This window comes from Erpetoichthys calabaricus, chromosome 12, assembly GCF_900747795.2.
Source record: "Erpetoichthys calabaricus chromosome 12, fErpCal1.3, whole genome shotgun sequence".
NCBI lineage: Eukaryota > Metazoa > Chordata > Cladistia > Polypteriformes > Polypteridae > Erpetoichthys > Erpetoichthys calabaricus.
This window is the reverse complement of record NC_041405.2, coordinates 103,153,221-103,174,235: the sequence shown is the minus strand read 5'-3', so window position 1 is coordinate 103,174,235 and position 21,015 is coordinate 103,153,221. Positions and strand designations below refer to the sequence as shown.

The window sequence follows — 21,015 nt, the reverse complement described above, 5'->3', positions numbered from 1 at the left end:
CATTCAGGTGCCTTTTGGCAAACTCCAGGTGGGCTGCCATGTGCCTTTTACTAAGGAGTGGCTTCCATCTGGCCACTCTACCATACAGGCCTGATTGGTGGATTGCTGCAGAGAAAGTTGTCCTTCTGGAAGGTTCTCCTCTCGCCATAGAGGACCTCTGGAGCTCTGACAGAGTGACCATCGGGTTCTGGGTCACCTCCCTGACTAAGGCCCTTCTCCCCCGATCGCTCAGTTTAGATGGCCGGCCAGCTCTAGGAAGAGTCCTGGTGGTTTCAAACTTCTTCCACTTACGGATGATGGAGGCCACTGTGCTCATTGGGACCTTCAAAGCAGCAGAAAATTTTCTGTAACCTTCCCCAGATTTGTGCCTGGAGACAATCCTGTCTCTGAGGTCTACAGACAATTCCTTTGACTTCATGCTTGGTTTGTACTCTGACATAAACTGTCAACTGTGGGACCTTATATATAGACAGGTGTGTGCCTATCCAAATCATGTCCAATCAACTGACTTTACCACAGGTGGACTCCAATTAAGCTGCAGAAACATCTCAAGGATGATCAGGGGAAACAGGATGCACCTGAGCTCAAATTTGAGCTTCATGGCTGTGAAAACTTATGTACATGTGCTTTCTCAATTTTTTTATTTTTAATAAATTTGCAAAAATTTCAAGTAAACTTTTTTCACGTTGTTATTATGGGGTGTTGTGTGTAGAATTCTGATGAAAAAAATAAATTTAATCCATTTTGGAATAAGGCTGTAACATAACAAAATGTGGAAAAAGTGATGCGCTGTGAATACTTTCCGGATGCACTGTAGATAGATAGATAGATAGATAGATAGATAGATAGATAGATAGATAGATAGATAGATAGATAGATAGATAGATAGATAGATAGATACTTTATTAATCCCAAGGGGAAATTTAGAGTGTGAAACTAGGAGCACACCAAAAAAAATAGGAAAATGCATATGGCAAAAATTGGAGTGCAGAAATCTCTACACAGTGTACCATTTATAAATCATAATCATCTTGCAAATATGCATTTGCGAATGTGCCTTGAATGCCGTCCTGAAACATCCATATATGGAGCGTGCTAATGAACCTCATACATATGCAGTGATGATGCTGCTGCAGATCTTCACTGGCTGGTAAAGCAGACTCCCTCCTGACATGTCGAGAGCCCTGCATTCAAGAGTACTTGGACGTGCTCAGCAAGTGAGGCTGCAAGATTGGGTGTGACATTATAACGCCTCTCCTCTGCAATTTAGGGGTCCAGGAAAGACATAGACAACCATCGTCTGCGCAGGTAGCTGCTGTCACCTGACACACTTAATGACGTGATTACTGCTACAATAGTACAGGCCATATGAAACACTGGGGGTTCAGCCAGCCAGCACGTACAGCACCATCACATCTGTCAAAGTGACTTTGCGTCAAAATATATCAATTCACAAATTGACCCTGGTGACTGAGACACCATGTTTGCCAGTCACATCTTGGATTACTTGTGCATTAACAGAATGTAACGAATTATGGTAAAAAAAAAAATGCAGCTTCGTTCTTACTAAATGCCCTTATTGCAAGATGAGTTCAGTAAATTACTCTGATTCCGTAAGAAAAACTGGACACTGCTACAAATTCTTTTTCATCCTGGCAAAAATGTTATGTTTTATATATGTGCATCCACGTCATACAGAATCTGGAAGACTGGTGTCTCACCAGTCGGTTTCTGGCTTCCAGCACTGTGAGCATGATGGAGTGAATCTTGGCTGAGACAATATATCGGCCAGGTCTCCTGAGAGGTGACAACAGGCAGCTGATATAAACTGATGAAAAACCAAAAAAGTTCTTCAGTGCAAACATGTGCATTGCCCCTCTTTAAAGAGCACTAAAAGACAGTCTTGGCATCATTTTTTTTTAGATGAAATGTTTGTCATATTAAAACACATTATAATAATGACTCCGTGATATGAATTATTATACATGTGAGTCCCGGCTGCATTTCCCTAGTTGATTTTTTGTTGCATATGCATGGATCTGAGTTGCAATAAAAGCTGTATATGCATGTTCCCCCCAACAGGTTTTCTCTCATAAATCTTGATATTTGCATGGGAAGTTGCGTACATACATTTCAAGCCTTTTGGGCAATGTGGGAGCAGATAGTTTTGTGGTGTGTTCTTCTCATGACAGCCACAAAAAGGTATCCTTTTGGTGTCAATATTACACTTTTGAAGTTTTCTTATTATAATCTTCATAAAAATCTTTTCATTTTCACCCTGCAGCAACTCCTTTCGTTGAAAATAAAATATAACAGTAACGAAAGGACATAACCACACATTCATAACAGAGTAAATGATATATGCTAATGGATGGATTGATCGATTGATGGAAGACTTCAATGCTAAAGACTCATATAGCAGGCACAGCAATGGAAACTCATTGAATTGTACACATGATACACATTTAGGATACAGAAAAACACATTTACTGCAATTAACTACATTGAACATTGTTGTTTAATCAATGCATGCCTTTGTAGCAAATAATTACAGAGGTGGTTGTAAAACACAGCTTAGCCGTGAAATCAAATATCACACCTCATTAAACGACTGCCTGCTGTCGTTTTAGCAAGTCAAGTCTGCTTGTGTGTTTTGGAGGAATTCAAAGAGCAGAGTTATTTTGACTTCATGGTCTTAAATATATGGTCATCTGCCATGAGCACTAGAATCCAAAAAAAATAAAAAGATAGACAAGCAGTCTGGAGACCAGACAAACAAGCTTAAAGCTGCATTTACCTAGCTTATAGCTCAAGAAATAGAGAGCTATGTTTAATATCTGTGAGGGATAGGACTATAAAAAGTCAATATACTGTAACATTAAATGGTTTAAATGGCTGACATTTACAGTTCTATTACTGTTCTTTTTTTATATTTGTATGGACTTAAAAAAGAATGATGTATATGCTACAAAGCTCATCCACAAGTTTACGCAGACAGCCTTCACCCCAGCTCACTGTGACAGCGAGTCAGCACGCCAACTGGAGAAATCCACCTTCCTATAGACATGCAAAAATAAGTTTAAAGTGCTTTGGAATGGTGCTTTCATTTTTTTTTTTTATGATAGGCTGTGTCTGCATGGGTTTCCTCCGGGCGCTCCGGTTTCCTCCCACAGTCCAAAGACATGCAGGTTAGGTGGATTGGCGATTCTAAATTGGCCCTAGTGTGTGCTTGGTGTGTGGGTGTGTTTGTGTGTGTCCTGCGGTGGGTTGGCACCCTGCCCGGGATTGGTTCCTGCCTTGTGCCCTGTGTTGACTGGGATTGGCTCCAGCAGACCCCCGTGACCCTGTAGTTAGGAATATAGCAGGTTGGAAAATGGATGGATGGATGGATGTTCAAAATTGTTGTATGTGTGAGTGATTCCTGTGACAGGCCTGTTTCCTGCTTTGCACCCAGTGCTCCTGAAATAGACTCTGAATGTCTGACAATCACCTAACCCTGAATTGGATTTAGTGGATTCGAGAGTGTTGTGTTGATAGGTTATACCCTGTTGGGTAAAACTTGATGACTTGTACTTTGAAGTTGCTTATGTGTATTTCTGTCAAGCCTGTTTTATTTTAGGAATAGAAATCCTTTTTGGACAAAGCTTCTATATTTAACTCACTTACTGTCCAGAGGTGTCTCATCAGTTCTGGTCCTTTCTTTCATGGTTGTTTTCCTTCTGGGTACTCATATTTTCTCACACACTCCTAAGATGTACACAATAGGTTAAATGGTGATTCTAAATTCATCTGGCTTTATGGCTCCCAATTTTGGCCTGGTTCCTGCGTTGCACCAAATGCTCCCAGAATAGGCTTTCATACTCCAAGACAAAGAATCAAATGAAGCAGCTTTAGTAAGAGGAAGACATGCAGGTGGAAAAGCTAAGACATTACCTAAAGTCTGCCATGAGCACATCCCAAAAACAGGATGCTGTAATATACACATCACAGAAAAAATAAAACACATAATAAATTCAAGGCTTTGAGCAGCATGGTGGCTGTCTAAAGACGAAGACACATTACGTGACTTCTAGCCGTGGGGTATGTCAGACTTGCTGATCTTGTCGCTGGACCATGTCAGTTTAATACCTGAAAATGGCTGGACACGCCTACTTTACAGAGTAATCGCTGAACTTCTAGCACAGCTGTGCTCCACCCTTTTTGGGAAAGCCAATAGCATGCTGCCCCTGTACAAGAGTTAGCAGTTTTGGCAAGTCAGCTGCAATCCCTGCCTTCTTTTCATTCTGCTGTGGTATGTAAAACACAAGACACCCATGTTCCTTATTCCTAGCCACTTCATTCCATGCATTGTACTTCCAGATGAGCGTTCATTGGTTGTCAGCTGCCATGCACACTGACGCTATCCCTACGATGAAAGGTAAAACAAAACCTGTTTGATTTTGTAGGAGCGAGACACAGACTAGTTGGACACGTCACATTACATGGCCAGCTTCATGGAAGCGCACAACCAACTACCTCCAGCTCGCTAAAATTAAATGAAGGCTATGAATGAAAATAATTGGAAAAGTCACATAATGTGACGGGCGGCACGGTGGCGCAGTGGGTAGCGCTGCTGCCTCGCAGTTGGGAGACCTGGGGACCCGGGTTCGCTTCCCGGGTCCTCCCTGCGTGGAGTTTGCATGTTCTCCCCGTGTCTGCGTGGGTTTCCTCCGGGCACTCCGGTTTCCTCCCACAGTCCAAAGACATGCAGGTTAGGTGGATTGGCGATTCTAAATTGGCCCTAGTGTGTGCTTGGTGTGTGGGTGTGTTTGTGTGTGTCCTGCGGTGGGTTGGCTCCCTGCCTTGTGCCCTGTGTTGGCTGGGATTGGCTCCAGCAGACCCCCGTGACCCTGAGTTCGGATTCAGCGGGTTGGATAATGGATGGATGGACATAATGTGACGTGGCCCTAACAGATCCAGTGCTCTCAGTTTGAACTTCATGCTCACTCCTTGTATGCAGTTGGCAGCTTATTCCTGTGCAGCTTTTCTATTAGTAAATGTACTCATTTCAATGATCACTTTTTAAAACTGTGTGTGCTATTTTCTTGATGATTCTAAATTGTGGGTGTATGCATGAGTGGGCTCTATAATGGACTGTTACCCTGCCTAGACTTGATTCCTGTCTTGTGCCTTTTGATTTCAGGATTGGTTCCAACCCCCTGTGGTCCTGAAATAGACGATGTGCATTTGAGGATGTTATTATAACAAGAAAACACCACTTAGCCCAACAAAGCTCGCCAACCCTAATCTTACCAAAATAACACTGAGTCGAGGTTCAGAAGTACTTAAAGTAGCCGTGACAAATAACTAACTGGTCACTTGTGAGATTGACTCTTCCACTTACAGTTTTCATTCTAATTTTGGGAAAACTAATTTATAATGCCATCACAATTACATCTTTTGGCAGACAAACCCAATGACAAAGCTTTGAAATGTAGTGCAAAAAGTAGAAATGTTACTTTTCTTACATATATCACACGCATTTATCTGTATATAAGTGTTTGCATTTGCGTATTACATAATGTAACATTCACAGACCTGTTTGATCCACTTCACAGCCATGAGAGGCCAAAGCCTGTCCTTGCAGAACTGGGCACAAGGCAGGAAACAGCTCAATCCATCATACGGCCCACTTACACACACACTCAAAAGTCACACAGGCACATCTTGGAATTGCTAATCCACCCAGCCCTTATATCTGTAGAAATGTGTGGGGAAAAATCACATTCGCCCAGGCAGAACATGCGAACTCTACATGAACAACAACCAGGTATGGTGTTCGAATCTTGGGCGCTAAATTCAGAAAAGAAAAAAGAATTCAACAGCAGTTGCTACTTTAAGTGTGCACATACTGTACAATAATAATGCATACATCACATACATACATATCATAAAATTCTCAAACTTGATTAATAAAATACAGGATAGTCTATTCTCCTGAACAAGGTGCCATTACATGGGTACTCAAACACACACCCATGCATAACTAATTTAATATAAATTATAAAACTGGAGTACCTGCAGGATGATCTGGAATGGGGAACACGTGCAGACTCCACACAGACAATAACCAGGTGTGGTATTCGTAGAGCACGCTGGATCTGTAAGTCAACCACTGCGCCGCCATACCACCCTACATGCGCACACATGCACGCATACTGAACTTTTATACAAACGATCACTTTGCACGGATTGTTCTGAATGTTCTTACATGTTATTATTAAGTAAATAACATAAATACTAGCTGTTTTACAAACTTCACTTTAAAAATAATCTACAACAGAAGCGCCTGCCTACTGATTTCGGAAATTAAAACAAAACTGCCTCGTATTGGACGTTTTAGATTATGGCGACTATTTGAACTTTAAAATTAGAGTTCTTACATTACGTATAAACTGACAGTTTGGTGATTCATATTTGAAAAAAGCGGAAAATCCATTACTCGTTGTAACAGTAACTAGCGGTCGTCGAAGCAATCGTGAACCAAGCGCAGTGACAGAGCCGAATTCGAAGCATGTCAAAAGTCATAAAAAATAAAACTAAGCATTTAGTAAACTGAAAATAAATGCAAACCCAACATCGTGTACTGATAATAAGTTGTTAAACTGAATCCGTCTATAATCTCGATAAAGGCAATTAAAAACACAAGAAAAAGTCCAGGAGAACAATAAATATGTCAGACCTCTTCGTATAGGTGGTGTAATCCATAGGCAAGCCGCAGCTCTGCGGTTCTGGTTTACACCGGAATGCTCTGCTGTGAATGAACCTTAAAACCGTTAGGATATGTTTATAGGATCGTCTAGTTCGCCAAAAACCAGCAATTCTCTCCGTTCGCATTAGCGCGGCACTTACCGCGTGCTCCGCCGACAACACTGCAACATTGTTTCGACTCGCCGATCTCGTCTTTGCCCCAGAGCGCTGTCCTCAGCTGCCGGCACATACAGCCCCCCGGCGCATAAACCCGTTGTCTCCCATATCTCCTCACTTCTCCAAATTCTGACATGCAGACCCTTCAGCCGAAGTAAAATCCAGGCAGTTGAGTTCAAAAGTACCCAAGGAAATCAAAAGAAAAACAGACGACTCATTCCCCGGCAGCTTGCCACGCGCTTAGCACTGTACAAACCGCGAACTCGGTGTTACTGTAACTGACAGTGCTGTGTTCTTCTGAATACACAGCGAACGGGACAAGAAAAGATCCGGCATCCGCTGGATATCGTGGAGCTCGCTGCGCTGATTGCAGATTTGCGAAGGGGCGGAGGAATTCAGGGTCATTTAAAATCGAATGATGGAGGGGGGACGGCAAAGGGGGGTGGGGGGTCATTATTAGGAAATACTTGTCAGTGGGCTGGAAGGAGTAGGTGATTAGCAAGGGAGAGCCCGCCCTGCGTCCATGATACACCGTGAGCATCTGTTTGCTAGACTGTAAGATCAGAAGATTAGTAACTTCTGTCTGAAACTCACCACACACATGAATTTATCTGAATTTATTAAAATAATAAATTCAAATAATAATAATATACATATGCAGAGTTTAGCAGATAATAGACTGTTTACGCTCACATAGGCAGATGGTGAGTGTAAAACATGCAGAATATGAAATAATTGATGGAATGTTACAGTATGTGGGTTTGTAAATCCTTCATATCACGTGTACAGTACACAGTGAAAGTCTTTATAGCCTAGTCTTTCTAATCTTCCTTTTTAGCGCTGCTGCTTTACTCCGCCTGGAGACTGCTTTTGATATATTTGTGTTTTGCACGTTCTCTCGTGTTATTGTGAATTTTACTCGGTGTTCTCGAGTTTCTCTCCACCTTTTAAAGACTTGCACCAGTGATGGAGACTGAATTGTTTCGGCGTGGTTTTGTGCTTGAATGCGTCCTGCAAGTGAACTCCGTCCAGGACTGCTTTCTGCCTTTTGATCGATGCTGCCGCAACAGGCTCAACACCCACCCAACCATCCATCTATCTGATCTAAGTGGGTACGTTAATGAATGACTGTTATTCTTTTTTCATTATTAAAGTATTGTTCAGAATTTATCTTAGTATTTTTTAAACTTCATGTCGTTGTTTACGTTGTAGACGAGTATACTAAGCTGCAAATTAAAACGCCACTCTAGACTAGTGTGGTACTGAGGTGTCACCCGTTCCACTACTGCACTCGGGTCCTAATTTAGGATCCTGAGGTGGTTCGTCGTGTGGTGGGTGCGGCAACGCGGTGTTATCAGTGCATGCTCGCAACCTCCAACTCCTCTAGACGGCATCGATTTTCCTGGAAGCAAAGCCTCACTTTTAACAGTTCGAGGAGTACTAAGAGGTGCAAACCCCTCGGCTTAACGCAGTTCTACAGATAAACGTGAGTTCGTCTGCAGCAGATAGTAACACACGAACATGTATGCTTTACGGCGTAACTGATTATCCAGCGTCCTCGCTTTGTATACCTCGCCCGATCGCTGTGGATGGCGCCGTGCATACGCCAGCTTTTCTCCAGTACTTCTTTCAAAACCTAATAATGTGCGCGTTACGATGATCAAATTCAAATTGGTTTCGTGCGAGCGTTTATGTGTGTGGAGGAGTTCGATGTAGCGATGGACGGGCTAATTCCGACTTTGCCAGTGACCCGCCCTTACCTCCCCATCGCAGTGTGCTTTATTCGGGATTAAGCCGCTTTAATATTAATTTAAATTATGTTATTGGTTAAGGCAGCCATATACTGTAGCTCCACCTGTCTGTCTGAAATGGCGAGGAAAGGTTCGTTTATGAGACTCACAGAAGCGGGCGCCCCTACTGCCGAGTAGTTTAGCTGAATCCATCGCAGCTATTGTGTTTTTCATGAAAGACTCTGCACATATTCAGTTTTAACGTAACATATATACCAGAGTTACATAATCCAAAAACCACGGAGGACATGTAGTCTAAACATCCGTACACTCAGCAGGAACCAGTACTAGATGGGGCACCAGTCCATTGCATGACCCATGCATGCACACAGCCAAACTCATAATTAAGCATATTGTTTGGGACGTGGGAGAAAAGACATGAGGGATTTCATATCTTGCATATGTATATTTATGGTAAAACAATTTAACAGTGTAACAAGTTACATCAGCCTAGGAATGATATCACCATCTGTCACCATCTGGCCTTCCATCATGCAAATAAGCAGCTTCAGAGCCTGCAGCAGGGGATCCACAGACTTGTATGAACTGCTACTAGTATGGCATCAGCAGGCCATTCTGCGCTGCATAGAAGAACAGTGTAAAATAGAAGGCATCCACTGGGTCAGTTCTGGCAAGCAAAAGAGAGGCAATACAATATTTTTTGATATGAGATGGATGATTATATGAAAGCTTATTCTTTCCATTCAAAAATGTATTATTTTGCAGTAATCCTAAAAAATTGCAAAATTTTGCAATAATTACTGTATTATTTTGCAAAAATATTGATTACCGCTGTAGGTGTCATCGTGGTGGTCATTGGAAAAATACAGTACAATACAGAAAACTATTATTTTTAATTCAAATGGCTAAATTAGTAGGAATAATGGAAATTTAGGGTATAAGTAGAATTTTACCCTGTGGCTTCAATCAGGATTAAATGTCATGCTTTGAACTGTAATATTATACTATCAAAAAGTTTTGGAGGGTTTATTTCAAAAGCAATATAAATTGAACTGTTGAATTGTTGTTTACTTTAATGTATTGCATACAACATTGAGTTTTACAAACTGAACATACAATAAATTGAGCGCTGTAAGAATTGTACAGAAATAAACAGAAGAAGTAATATTGTGAACTATGTACAATATCCTTGTGCATGAAGTAGACCAAATTACTGGCAATACTCTATTTAGTCGGCATTGTGCTACTTCTAGCCTTTCGTTATTACTTTTACACGACAACATTTTGGTCGATCGAGGTGGTGATTGGAGCATGGTGCTACACTAACATTCAATTGGTGGGGGAGAGATGGAGCAAAAAAAAAAAAAATTGCGGTGTCCACCTCCGGTACGTTCTGTCCTTAAGGGGCTCTTTTATTGAGCTGAGAAAACATTTAAACGTACCAAGGCATCCCATCACTCCTGGCTTGTGTTGTGCGCAGGGCTTGAAGAGGGCCAGCATGTTGTACTGGCCCATCACTGTTTCTGTCTTGTGAAACGGAGTGTAGTGGTACATAGCAGTAACCCCACTTCTCTGTGCAATTCCTTCCTTTCCTTTGAGTTGCTGAGTAGAAAAATGAACGTGGTCCGTAAGAATAGTCCACTTGTAAAAGCATTATTACCAACAATATGGAGAGATAATATTTTTCTTCTTTCTTTAACATCACCAAATTTCAATCACATCCATCACGGTGTTTTTGAGATTTCAGGGTATTTATATTTTTTTCTAATGTGTGTTTACCCTTAAATGTTGATATGTCAAAATGTTGTGGGTATCTGCCCTAGCTGTATATTGTGCCAAATTTTAATGAGTGAGTCGGTCAACTTTGCATTTTGTGTGAATATATGTGTATACTGTATATACACCATAGATAGATAGATAGATAGATAGATAGATAGATAGATAGATAGATAGATAGATAGATAGATAGATAGATAGATAGATAGATAGATACTGTACATTTAATCCTACATGTACTGTGAGGTAAAATTAATCTGCCCTGTTTAGGGTGGGCGGAGTGGTGGCTCTGAGGCTAGAGGTTCGAATCCCTTAAACACCAGAAGTGACTCTACTGCATTAGGCCCTTGAGCAAGACCCTTAACCTTTAATTGCTTCATCCTGGGTATGATGTTAACCTGCATCCATCCCTGCAAACAGGTCCTCCAACTTGCAGGGAAAACTCAGGGTTGGTGGCAGGATTGGCACTCCAGCCAATATCAAGAAACAACTCAACACTGTTCCAGTGTGGTGCTGAGGTGTCAACCATTGCACATCTAAACTTGGGTTCCAAACCAGGTTGTTCATCATGTGGTGGGGGCAGCAACACGCTGTAATCAGTGCGTGCTCACGACCTGTTTAGGGTCACACGTAGGCAGTGATTATCGCAGAAGCACTGGGTTCAGGGCAAGAAGCAAACATGATGGACAGCACGTTGGCCGTTCGCAGTGCTCAATAGCACACTCAAGCAGAAAACGGTGTGCTGCATGCAACCCAGTAACAGAAACCCATAGTAAAGTACAAGTTTAGTTTTAATTCAGCTATTTACTATACATGCGAGTTTTAAACAGTGTGATGTGGTGGCACAATGGGTATTTTGTATCACAAACCTTTGGGGGCTCAAGTGGGGATAGAAAAAGGGGGTGGATTTTATTTATTTCACAGCCTAAGAAAAAGGAAATATTTTTTGGCAGTTAAGAAGTATTACTTTTTTTTTTGTACAATTTTGATGCTACCCCAACCTCCCCCATACATGCTTACTAGGCACAAGATGGTGCAATTAATTCACATATAATATGCACTGCTACACTGGCTTCATGGTACAATGTATTCTCTGAACATCGGACAAAAAATATAAATAAGTAATATATTATTTTTGGAAACAATTTGAAATAGTCAAAAAGATTAGCTAATAAACACAAAAAGACAATTTCCCCCTCAGGGATTTATAAAGTATAAGGCATTAAAAACAATACAAATGTATAATATGAAGCAATGTGAAATGAAGTTTTGCTGTATTAGTCCTTTTGCAAGCTTCTTCAAGTGCCTTGGCAGTTCCAAACTGTGCCCTACAAGCTAAAAGTTGCCTGTCCTTTTTAACTAATCACACACAGTGTAAGCTTAAGAGACTTTTAACAGACATTGTGACTGACACCTTGAACAGATTCCATAAATTAACGAAATGTTGCAAAATGGCAACAACCAACTACAATCATAGATGTTCAATGCATTGCTAAAGACTGATATTATTCACGGTATAAGCATCTCTCAAACTTGAGGCTCCATAGTTTTATGTTTATGGCTCTGTGTATTTTGTTTTGTAGATAGCTGAATGCCTCTGTCGCAGTGTTCTGCTTCAAGTTGATTGTGTAATATATCATGATTGTGTACTTTGAAGTATAATTTTAAGATTGACCAACCTGAATCTAACATGTACTCCACCCCTTCCCAGAATTGTTTCTGTCCACCTGTAGCCCCTCCCTTGCTGTGTCATTCGTCTTTCCTTCTCTCCCTTTACTTATTCTTTCTGTTAATTCCACTTCATCAGTATGATGACATTTTGGCACAGTAGCTGATGCCTCTGCCTAACACTTCCAGGAGCCCGATTTTGATCTCTGTGCTTCTGTGTGAAGTTAATATGTTTCTCTGTGTCAGCATGGATTTTTAAACAGATTTTCTGACTTTCCTTTCACATGTCAACATGGGCAAGTTAGGCTGGTTGGTGGCCCTGCACATGTCAGTGTGCCCTCTGACCTAGAGTGGTGATTGCTATGTGTGGATGATGTTGCCACGGAAAGTTTCTGCTCCCCACAACGCTACAATTGGATTAAGCATGTTGTGGAAAGGATGAGAGGAAAGAGCCCAATCTACACGATGAGGTTTTTTTTTCAACTAACAGCAGTTGAGAAGAAAAGGAATCTGAAGAGAAGTTCATCTTTTCCATTTTCAAGCTCAGCATTATTTTAACATGAACCGAATACAGTGAAATTCTTTTCTGAGTGAAAGTCAACTCTGGAAAACAAATTAACTCACAGAAATTCCCAGGAAAGACAAGAAAACTCAATGTTGGTTAATCATCCCAAGAGTGAAGAAAACTGTAAAATGTGTTGCAACAATCTCCCACTATATTTTTTAATTTTTGGGTTACTTTATAACCAAATCAAATTTAAGAAAAGAAGAATTCAGAGGTTTTAATTTAAGTTCCAGCTGGTCTAATATTACTTGTGTCTCCTCTGAGAGTTTATGTGGACTGATAGGAAACTCCCTTCCAAGCTGTTATCATCATCACATCAGCAAATAGAATTGTCCGCTTGGCTTTGTGTTTGTTGATAACCTCTTTATCGCCTTTTATTTAAAAAGGCCTTTCTTTGTTGTTCGCTTTCTTATCCAGCATGGCATGATAACTGTTTTGTTTTCTTAAATCCTCTGTGTTAAATGTATAAATTGTCTTATCTAGAAAATCTACAGAACAGAGCCCAACCAAACATAGGTAGTTGGGTAGAGGACTCACATTGCATCTTATTGTGCCTTATCTGTGTGCAATATTTGCATAGTAAATTTCTCACAACTTGCTTAATTTTCTCATGACTCCTGGACTTCATTCCCTTTTTGCCAAAAATACATTTTAATTTATTTTTTATGTTTTGAATCCTTTGATCTTCATCAAAAGAATCCATTGTCCTGACTTAATTCTTAAAACTTCATATTTTATGTTTTCCTTCTTCCAACTTTACAGTTTCTTCCTTGGTAGGCATGCATTCCAGACTACATTGGTTCCTGTGCTCACCAGCCACACTCAGAATCACAATAATGCTTGCCACATGAAGTGCTGCCTGGGATCACTAGAAATCCATTGAACGTTAACTTTTTTGTTGGTGTGAGACTGTCAAGCCGTTCAGTGATAATTGCCAGAATGTGGCAATACACACATTCAAACTTCCTGAATGAAATAAAAGAATGTGGTAAATGGCAGATTTGCTCAGATGGATTCTTAAATTAATTACAGTAACATTTTGTCTGACAAAGGAGGGTGGTAGCCACCACATCATCATGTCTTGGGAGGAATACAGCAATACCTCCAAAGTTATCCATTGTAACACCTAATATGCACAATTTGTATCTTGTTCTTAGACTGATATAGAGACATATAAGGATGACAGACAGACAAACTGGCAGGCAGGCAGGCAGGCAGGCAGGCAGGCAGGCAGGTAGGTAGGTAGGTAGGTAGGTAGGTAGGTAGATAGATAGATAGATAGATAGATAGATAGATAGATAGATAGATAGATAGATAGATAGATAGATAGATAGATAGATAGATGTTCATGATACCCATTAATAAATGTAACACGTGAAGTGCATGTTGTGTATGGTAAAAACAAAGCAGAGTGATAATATTAGATAATGAAGCATAATAAACATTGGCAAAAAAAAAAAACTTTAGAGAAGCTAAGCAGAAATACAGTAGTTCTTATTTTTGAAAAAAGTATAAGCTTAGGATAATGCTGCCATTCAACATAGTAAATAACAGGAAGGAAAGAATGACAAAAAAATGTGGATTTTTTTAAAAATTGAATGAGGAACCAAAATTCTCATTACTGAGGTACAGAGTAAAACTTCTCTTTCATTTGGTTGCACTAGCAATGCATTGTTAAGCATCAATGTCATTCTATTGTTTTAATATGATATAAAATGTTCTCAGTTCCTTCATGACTCTTTGAGGACCCTAAGAAAGACAAAAATAGATGAAAAAAGGACATGCAAGCTTCACACAGGCAGTGACTAGGCTGATATTTATAGCCGATCTTCTGGAGCAGTGAGACGGCAGTGCTGACCACATGTATGACTGTGCTGGCCGCCATTCACTATACACAGTATTTGTGCCTTTTCTTAAAGCAAGTGCCATTTAAAACACTATTTATAGTATACTAGCTTTAATCTTTGTTTGGTTTTCCATACAGCCATGCATTACATATGTTCCTTTTAATGATATACAGGTCAATCAGTCATTTTCTAAACCACTTACTACTGAATAAGGTCGCAGGGTGCCAGTGCCTATCCCAGTTGGAGCTGGACGCAAGGCAAGAACAGACACTCGACAAGGCGCCTCATATGCAGGTATATACTGTGTTTTTTTATAAAGAAAATATTAAAGGTCTTGTTACCATATATCTATCTCTAAGCTGGCAATTACAAAAGAGATTTTTCAAGCTTAAATAAAATTCAGGCAATGAATGAAAGAATAAGATGATTTCTTATTTTCACTACTGTAAGAAAATTGGACAGACTGCAGGATTAGTCAGCATGAAGTGACACAATGTACAGTGGTGTGAAAAACTATTTGCCCCCTTCCTGATTTCTTATTCTTTTGCATGTTTGTCACACAAAATGTTTCTGATCATCAAACACATTTAACCATTAGTCAAATATAACACAAGTAAACACAAAATGCAGTTTTTAAATGATGGTGTTTATTATTTAGGGAGAAAAAAAATCCAAACCTACATGGCCCTGTGTGAAAAAGTAATTGCCCCCTTGTTAAAAAATAACCTAACTGTGGTGTATCACACCCGAGTTCAATTTCCGTAGCCACCCCCAGGCCTGATTACTGCCACACCTGTTTCAATCAAGAAATCACTTAAATAGGAGCTGCCTGACACAGAGAAGTAGACCAAAAGCACCTCAAAAGCTAGACATCATGCCAAGATCCAAAGAAATTCAGGAACAAATGAGAACAGAAGTAATTGAGATCTATCAGTCTGGTAAAGGTTATAAAGCCATTTCTAAAGCTTTGGGACTCCAGCGAACCACAGTGAGAGCCATTATCCACAAATGGCAAAAACATGGAACAGTGGTGAACCTTCCCAGGAGTGGCCGGCCGACCAAAATTACCCCAAGAGCGCAGAGACGACTCATCCGAGAGGTCACAAAAGACCCCAGGACAACGTCTAAAGAACTGCAGGCCTCACTTGCCTCAATTAAGGTCAGTGTTCACGACTCCACCATAAGAAAGAGACTGGGCAAAAACGGCCTGCATGGCAGATTTCCAAGACGCAAACCACTGTTAAGCAAAAAGAACATTAGGGCTCGTCTCAATTTTGCTAAGAAACATCTCAATGATTGCCAAGACTTTTGGGAAAATACCTTGTGGACTGATGAGTCAAAAGTTGAACTTTTTGGAAGGCAAATGTCCCGTTACATCTGGCGTAAAAGGAACACAGCATTTCAGAAAAAGAACATCATACCAACAGTAAAATATGGTGGTGGTAGTGTGATGGTCTGGGGTTGTTTTGCTGCTTCAGGACCTGGAAGGCTTGCTGTGATAGATGGAACCATGAATTCTACTGTCTACCAAAAAATCCTGAAGGAGAATGTCCGGCCATCTGTTCGTCAACTCAAGCTGAAGCGATCTTGGGTGCTGCAACAGGACAATGACCCAAAACACACCAGCAAATCCACCTCTGAATGGCTGAAGAAAAACAAAATGAAGACTTTGGAGTGGCCTAGTCAAAGTCCTGACCTGAATCCAATTGAGATGCTATGGCATGACCTTAAAAAGGCGGTTCATGCTAGAAAACCCTCAAATAAAGCTGAATTACAACAATTTTGCAAAGATGAGTGGGCCAAAATTCCTCCAGAGCGCTGTCAAAGACTCATTGCAAGTTATCGCAAACGCTTGATTGCAGTTATTGCTGCTAAGGGTGGCCCAACCAGTTATTAGGTTCAGGGGGCAATTACTTTTTCACACAGGGCCATGTAGGTTTGGATTTTTTTTTCTCCCTAAATAATAAAAAACACCATTTACAAACTGCATTTTGTGTTTACTTGTGTTATATTTGACTAATGGTTAAATGTGTTTGATGATCAGAAACATTTTGTGCGACAAACATGCAAAAGAATAAGAAATCAGGAAGGGGGCAAATAGTTTTTCACACCACTGTATATGCAGTACATGATACAGTATAATAAACATAGTGGGCTATTTCCACTAACCAATCAGAACAATGTTGTCATTTTCCTCTCTGATAAGGAAAATGCTGAGTTGTGAGTGTAATAATGAATAAAGTGTGAACTAGAAACAGACCTTAACTGCACATGCTTGAGCACCAGTAAGGGGGCAGCTTGCAATATGTCAGTTTATAAAATCTTCCTAATTTAAATAGTTACATGACAAATATTTTTTTTCTTAATTTGCACAGGTTTTCATCTGTGGCTATTATTGCTGCTTCTTAGATGCAGTGTCCTAGGTTTGAATCCCATGCGCAAATCGTTCTTTTCATGGTACCTCCACATCCCTTGACATGTTCATCTTATGTGGCTCCAAATTTGCCCTTTGTGTGTGTATGTGGGTTTTATGATGCCTAAGCACTGTATCCACCACAGCCATGAATTTGATTAATCAGGTAGGAGTATGTCATGTCCAGGTGTTTTTGGGGGGTTCTTCAATTAAGCATACCTAATGCTGGGATCAATTGGATTTCTGAGAGATGATACCACAGCCTTGTTTTTTGCTTACAGTGATGTAGTTAGTTCTTTCAGTGTTAAAGGACAAAATGCAATCCCATTTCTCAATCTACAGAATTCAGGGTATGCCAGTTCAAAAGCTGCTATTTACATTTACTTATTTGGCAGAGGCCGCTATCCAAGGCAATTTATAACATTTGAGATACAATTGGTTGTATTTCTTTAACTTATCTAGTGGGAGCTCAGGCAGGTGAAGTGACTCACTCATGGCTACACTGTAAGATCTGAACCCACAGCCTCACGATTTTGAATTCCAAAGACTGATTGACTTTATAATTCTGTACAATCATTTTAATCCATGAAAATGAAGATATTATAACTTCAAACTTATATTTTGATGCACATTCATAATGAGGGCCTTTCTGCATTCTGCATATAGTATAAACAGTTATTTTCTGTCTTGTACCTATGGCTACAGCCCTGTGACCATGACATATATATATATATATACAGTGCATCCGGAAAGTATTCACAGCGCATCACTTTTTCCACATTTTGTTATGTTACAGCCTTATCACTTTTTCCACATTTTGTTATGTTACAGCCTTATTCCAAAATGGATTAAATTTATTTTTTTCATCAGAATTCTGCACACAACACCCCATAATAACAACGTGAAAAAAGTTTACTTGAGGTATTTGCAAATTTATTAAAAATAAAAAAATTGAGAAAGCAGATGTACATAAGTATTCACAGCCATGAAGCTCAAAATTGAGCTCAGGTGCATCCTGTTTCCCCTGATCATCCTTGAGATGTTTCTGCAGCTTAATTTGAGTCCACCTGTGGTAAATTCAGTTGATTGGACATGATTTGGAAAGGCACACACCTATCTATATAAGGTCCCACAGTTGACAGTTCATGTCAGAGCACAAACCAAGCATGAAGTCAAAGGAATTGTTTGTAGACCTCCGAGACAGGATTGTCTCTAGGCACAAATCTGGGGAAGGTTACAGAAAAATTTCTGCTGCTTTGAAGGTCCCAATGAGCACAGTGGCCTCCATCATCCATAAGTGGAAGAAGTTCGAAACCACCAGGACTCTTCCTAGAGCTGGCCGGCCATCTAAACTGAGCGATCAGGGGAGAAGGGCCTTAGTCAGGGAGGTGACCAAGAACCCGATGGTCACTCTGTCAAAGCTCCAGAGGTCCTCTGTGGAGAGAGGAGAACCTTCCAGAAGGACAACCATCTCCGCAGCAATCCACCAATCAGGCCTGTATGGTAGAGTGGCCAGACGGAAGCCACTCCTTAGTAAAAGGCACATGGCAGCCCACCTGGAGTTTACCAAAAGGCACCTGAAGGACTCTCAGACCATGAGAAAGAAAATTCTCTGGACTGTTGAGACAAAGATTGAACTCTTTGGTGTGAATGCCAGGCGTCACGTTTGGAGGAAACCAGACACCGCTCATCACCAGGCCAATACCATCCCTACAGTGAAGCATGGTGGTGGCAGCATCATGCTGTGGGGATGTTTTTCAGTGGCAGGAACTGGGAGACTATTCAGGATAAAGGGAAAGATGACTGCAGCAATGTACAGAGACATCCTGGATGAAAACCTGCTCCAGAGCACTCTTGACCTCAGACTGGGGTGACGGTTCATCTTTCAGCAGGACAACGACCCTAAGCACACAGCCAAGCTATCAAAGGAGTGGCTTCAGGACAACTCTGTGAATGTCCTTGAGTGGCCCAGCCAGAGCCCAGACTTGAATCCGACTGAACATCTCTGGAGAGATCTTAAAATGGCTGTGCACCGACACTTCCCATCCAACCTGATGGAGCTTGAGAGGTGCTGCAAAGAGGAATGGGCGAAACTGGCCAAGGATATGTGTGCCAAGCTTGTGGCATCATATTCAAAAAGACTTGAGGCTGTAATTGCTGCCAAAGGTGCATCGACAAGGTATTGAGCAAAGGCTGTGAATACTTATGTACATGTGATTTCTCAATTTTTTTATTTTTTGAATAAATTTGCAAAAACCTCAAGTAAGCTTTTTTCATGTTGTCATTATGAGGTGTTGTGTGCAGAATTCTGAGGAAAAAAATTAATTTAATCAATTTTGGAATAAGGCTGTAACATAACAAAATGTAGAAAAAGTGATGTGCTGTGAATACTTTCCGGATGCACTGTATATGTTGGAGGACCTCCTCATAGACTCTGTCAAGATATGTAATAATTCACCGAGACAAGAGGGAGTGCTATCACTAACCCTGTCATCTTCTTCTGTCCTCACAGTGTCGGTTCAGCCTCCATAAAAACCTGAGCATTCTAGAAAGAATCATCACGACTGGCACGAGCAACCCAACAGACAGAACTCTGCTACCGCAGTAACCCTGGCTAATCAGCCCAATAAGCCTCATTCCTTTAAGTTGGAAACCAGCATAATGCAAAATAGCATTGCCTTTTGATTTTCTGACCTATATATATATTTAGGTCTGAATCACAATCTCATTATTTGGGTAATCACCTGTCAGGTAATGTTTGTGGTTGGTCAGCCCGTTAACCAACATCTGCCATGCCCTCTCAGTTTTGAGAAGTATATCATAGGCATGTTATAGAGTATCTATCAAATAATTGAAAAGACTACACGCCACGTGTTTCACCCTAATTGGCAGATACTCTATGCATATGATCTGCTTCTGGGAACTGAGAGGGTGTGGCAGTGTTTGCCGACTGGCTGACCAACCACAAGCATTACCTGGTAGGTGACAATCCAAATACTCAGGTTATGATTCAGACCTATGGATATAATACTCTGATCTACACCCTGTCAAGTACTGTAAATGAAACAGCTGCTGTGGTGCAACGTTGGAGGCTTTGCCTCAAGCGCTGACGTCAGAGGTTTGATACTCACAGGTAGAAGCAAAGGTGCATACAACTGATGAGTCCCAATTAGGGACACAGTATATCCCACACAAGTAGCCATGGATATTCAGGCATGTGCATTTCTGTCACAGCTTAATGGACCTGTGTTGATACCCAGCCTGGTCACTGTTTGGGTGGTACATGTACATTTCCTCCATATCTACAAGCATTTTGTTCAAGTGCTTCCACTTCCTTCTATATCCAAAGATGTGAATGTTTGGATACTTGTGCCCACTCTGACTGTGGGTGTTTGTGTGATGGCCTAGCACCCTATTAGTGCTGTTTTCTGTGTTGTTCTCTATAATCCATAAACTGGGTTAGGAGGATTTGAAAATAAATGAATATCAAACAACAATTACTAATTCAACAGTTAAAAAGAGCAGGGACAGGAAAATTGTGCTATCATTTACTGTACATACTTAACTGATCAGTATTCATCTATCCATTTTTAAGCTTCATTTTTTCATTACAGGGTTGTTAAGTATTAGAACTTGTTCCAGAAGCACTGAGTGTGAGGTAGAAATTAAACCTGGGCTGGACACCATCACAGTCATATCCAGGATATGTAATTAATTATTATTATGTCTCTTTTATGTGGAAGGATTCCAGAGTACCTATTAAAAAATTCACACATATGTGGGATGTTCTAGAATCAAACCCAGTTCCACGATGTTTTAAAGCAACAACACTAATTTTTGAGCTAATATGTCGCTCTGATTCTGCATTAAAATTCATAATACTATAAAAAACTCAGTTGTTATATTGCTTATTACTATATTATGTTTACATGTCCTAATCTTCCTTTTTGTCTATGTATATTTTAATCGATTCTGATTTTCTGTTCAAGTCTACTGAAGAGTAACATGTGTTTATCTGCCAACTTTGAAAACCATCTAGGAATAAAGAGTTAAATAGAGCTTCCCATCTTGTCAGCAAAAGTGTGTGTC

The 21,015-nt window shown here is 40.5% G+C and overlaps 1 protein-coding gene across 2 annotated transcripts in view; it reads right to left on the bottom strand.

Moving 5' to 3' along the window:
• The window catches only part of lpar4 (lysophosphatidic acid receptor 4), a 159,631-nt gene that overhangs the window by 50,002 nt on the left and 88,614 nt on the right, over positions 1-21,015 (bottom strand). Inside the window, exon 1 of one of the 2 annotated variants that reach the window (XM_028815939.2) lies at positions 6,892-7,289. The exons of the other annotated variant lie outside the window; for it this stretch is intronic. The gene's annotated coding sequence lies outside the window, so the exon portion shown is untranslated. Of the gene's footprint in view, positions 1-6,891; positions 7,290-21,015 lie in introns of those variants that run through there. 2 annotated transcript variants of the gene reach the window in all.